Source organism: Hyperoodon ampullatus, assembly GCF_949752795.1.
Source record: "Hyperoodon ampullatus genome assembly, chromosome: 2".
Classification (NCBI taxonomy): Eukaryota; Metazoa; Chordata; class Mammalia; order Artiodactyla; family Ziphiidae; genus Hyperoodon; species Hyperoodon ampullatus.
Genome location: NC_136915.1, coordinates 110,574,428 through 110,578,452, shown reverse-complemented (window position 1 = coordinate 110,578,452; position 4,025 = coordinate 110,574,428). Strand labels below are relative to the sequence as shown.

Sequence of the window (4,025 nt, the reverse complement as noted above, 5' to 3'; positions counted from 1 at the left end):
TTTTAAGGTGTACATAAGACTTTTGGTTTTAAGATGGTAAAGAAAGAATGTCTTATCCCAAAAATCCTAGAATTTGGAGGCAATGGCTACCTTGAAAGGCTGGGCTGAGATGGATGTGCTGAAAATTCTGATTTAAATATAAACAGGATCACCAGGGATCACTAGATATTCGAGGAAAGACTCCAACATGAAAGAGAAAGAAATCCCCCTCCTCAATCAAACAGAAAAATATATCTCACCATGCCTACGTATATATACTCAAGAGAAATGAAAACATATATCCACAGGAAAACTAGTTCACAAATGTTCATAGTAGCATTATTCATAATCACTAAAAAGTGGAAACAACCCATATGTCAATCAACTGATGAATGGATAAACAAAATGTGGTATAGCCAAACAATGGAATATTATTTGGCCATGAAGTATAATGAAGTACTAATGCATACTACAACGTGGGTGGACCTTGAAATCATCATGCAAAGTGAAATAAGCCAGACACAGAAGGCCACATATTATATGGTTCCATATATAAAATGTCCAGAAAAAACAAATCTATAGATGAGTGGTTGCCTAGGGCTGGGGGTGGAGAATGGAAAGTGGCTGCTAATGGATATTATTTTCTTTTTGAGATTATGAAAATATTCTAAAATTAAATTGTGTTGATGATTGCATCGCCTGTGAATATACTAAAAACCACTGAACTGTACACTTTATTTATTTATTTATTTCAGATTTAAGACTTTTATTTTTTCACACCCAAGCAAGCCTGGGCAGTTGACCCATCCTGCCCCCAAGCCCCCTACCCTTCATAATGAGAAGAAATATTTACTTTCACTCCACGGCTCAGGGAGTACCTAAGCTTTGGCAGCAGCCTTGTAATGGGTCAGAGTGCGGGCGGAAGGGTCAGTGGCGCTAGTGCACCTGGGCATCCAGTAATGAGGCAGCCAGTCGGCGCAGCCCGGGTAGTGGCGTTCAAGGATCTGACGGTAATAATAGCCTTCTTTCGTTTTGGGAGTACTGACGGAAAATTTTGGGCTGCGCTTGCCATCGCTGCATCATCAACCTGATGGTCAATGTATTCCTGTAAAATCCTAAACCAGGAATTCTTGACTGAGGTTATTCCATTACTGAAGGCTTCTTTTGGTCGCCAGAGAATCTCTTTAGGTATCAGATTGGAGTCCTCAAACGTCTCTCTCAGGAGATGTTTTTCTATCCCGTTCTTGGGGATTCTCGTATCTGGTGGCAGAGACAAGTAATAGGAAGAAAATCGATGATCCAGGAAGGGGACTCTCAGTTCAAGGCCATGGGCAGCAGTAGTTCGATCTGCTCAGAGAACATCAAACAAATAGAGCTCCTTCAGAAGCCACTCACTCTCCTCCTCGGCCTTCTCAGGGGAAGGAGCCTTGTGAAAATATATGTAACCCTGTGTAAGTTCATCTGAACCTTCTCCAGAGAAGATCACCACGCTATCCGTGTTCTTCCGAATGTACTTCGAAATTAAGTACATACCTACTGAAGCATGGACTGTTGTAATATCATAATATCAAGGAAATATCAAGGAAATGTAATATTTCCTTGATGTAATATCAAGGAAAATATGACTTCATCCAGGACCTGAATGCCTTCCTCAGAGTTAAAGAGGACTTCATGGTGTTCGCTCCCAATATGATTTGCCACCTTTCTAGCAGCTAGTAAATCGGGACTGTCTTCCATGCCAATCGCAAATGTCTGGAGAGGATACTGTACTTGGGCCTCTTTTAGCTGCTTCAACAGGATGGCAGCAACCAAACTGGAAACGAAGCCACCTGATAAAAGGCAGCCAATCCTTCTGTCCATTATCAAACGTTTCTTAATGGCATTGTCAAAAAGGATTCGTAGATTGTTCTTCACAGTTTCTATCTCAAAACCTGGGAAGAGTTTCTCCACGCTGTCACACAGGGCATGCAGAGGCTCATCTCTACAGTGATGATATTTAACCATTTCCACTGATGCTACTTTGCCATTTGGCTTTAAATCCAAAACTTCATAGTGTCCTGGGAGAAAAGGCTCCACTTTTTAAAAAGGAGTCATAGAGTGCTTCAAGGTAATGAGACCTTTAGCTTCTGAACACACGGCCAAAAATCCATCTTCTGTCCCGGCTTTAAACAAAGGTCTGACTCCATAGGTATCTCTGCCCAAAAACACTTTCTTATTGACAGTATCCAGTAAAATAAATGCAAATACCCCATCCAACATACAAACTGTTTGCTCAATTCCTCGTTTGTCATAAAGATGAAAGATTATCTCACCATCCACTTTGGTCTGGTATTCAAATTCAAAACGGTGTTGCAGCTTCTTGTGGTTGTAGATTTCACCGTTGTAACAGAGCCACAAGTAAGGATACTTCCTCACTCGAATTGGCTGCATTCCAAACAGCTGGTCAACCACTGCCAACTGGTGAAATCCAAAGCAGCAGTTGATGTATCCACTGACATTCTCAAAAAGAAATGCATCTGGACCTCTGTGTGCAATCTTCATAGCACTCAGACATTGAACAGAAAGGCAGTCGTAGCTGCCAAAGAGGGCCCAAATGCCACACATGGTGCAATGGAGCTAAGGGCTCTCTCCAAGTGACTTATTCAAGTACGATCAAAGAAATTCTGGTCTCCAGCGGGGTGGGCGGGCGGGTGGGCATGAGGTGAGCAGGCTGCGATTTGCGGGCTCTGTACACTTTAAATGGATTAATTTTATGGTATGTGAATTATATCTCAATAAAGCTGTTTTATAAAGTCATCTAAAAGGAAGCAAAGATTTTGGAGAGCAAAGGGGAAAACTTCAGCCCTCCTCCTTTCATGTTTGGAACAAGCCCTTCAAAAATCCTACTTCAGAGAACTTATCTCTGCAGCCACATTAGTTGCTTCTGATGCCTTACTATTTTCATTCTCACTAAGATAATTTATGATCTAATTACTAGGCTTTATCTTAGTGACTGTCCTTCTCTTCTGAGTCACTCTGCTTTTTAGGGTCCCTGGCCTTGAGACAGTTCTGTCTATGAACCTAATGAAATGTTCCCCTTTCAGGCCTGCTTGGGCCCAAAATTAGTCTTAGAAAATATAAACCATACCTGTTTATTGTAAAAAAAAAAAAGTTAAATTAAAAATACAGAAATATACAAAGTAAAGGGAATTCCCTGGCAGTCCAGTGGTTAGGATTCCGTGTTTCCACTGCAGGGCTCACAGGTTCGATCCCTGTTCGGGGAATTAAGATGCCCGTAAGATACACGGCATGGCCAAAAAAACCCAACCAAACAAATAAACAAACATAAATATACAAAGTAAAAACTATTCGTAGTGAGGTGGATGGACCTAGAGTCTGTCATACAGAGTGAAGTAAGTCAGAAAGAGAAAAACAAATAGCATATGCTAACACATATATATGGAATCTAAAAAAAAAAAAAAATGGTCATGAAAAACCTAGGGGCAAGATGAGAATAAAGATGCAGACCTACTAGAGAATGGACTTGAGGATATGGGGAGGAGGAATGGTAAGCTGGGACAAAGTGAGAGAGTTGCATGGACATGTATATGCTACCAAACGTAAAATAGGTAGCTAGTGGGAAGCAGCCGATCATCTCGGTGCTTTGTGACCACCTAGAGGGGTGGAATAGGGAGGGTGGGAGGGAGGGAGACGCAAGAGGGAAGAGATATGGGAACATATGTATATGTATAACTGATTCACTTTGTTATAAAGCAGAAACTAACACACCATTGTAAAGCAATTATACTCCAATAAAGATGTTAAAAAAAAAACTATTGTTTCACTCTTCCCGAGAAGTAACCTTCATTTGCATTTTGTTGTGCCTTTCTAGACTGCTTTTGTCCACATGCAAACAAAGAGTTGTTTACTAAAAAGAAAAAAAAAAGGAAAGAAAAAGAAAAATAGAATCATATTGCACAGACAGTATGGCAGCCTGCATTTGCACTCAAATATCTTGACTCTCCTTCCATGCCAGCATGTATATTCTACTTTCTTTGTTGTGATTA

General features: G+C 40.7%; 1 pseudogene across 1 annotated transcript; it reads right to left on the bottom strand.

The window, feature by feature from the left end:
* Nucleotides 1-857: 857 nt before the first annotated feature.
* Nucleotides 858-2,583, bottom strand: LOC307048170 (asparagine synthetase [glutamine-hydrolyzing]-like; annotated as a pseudogene). The gene has a single exon. The product of its transcript is annotated as an asparagine synthetase [glutamine-hydrolyzing]-like (transcript).
* Between the last annotated feature and the right edge of the window lie 1,442 nt (nucleotides 2,584-4,025).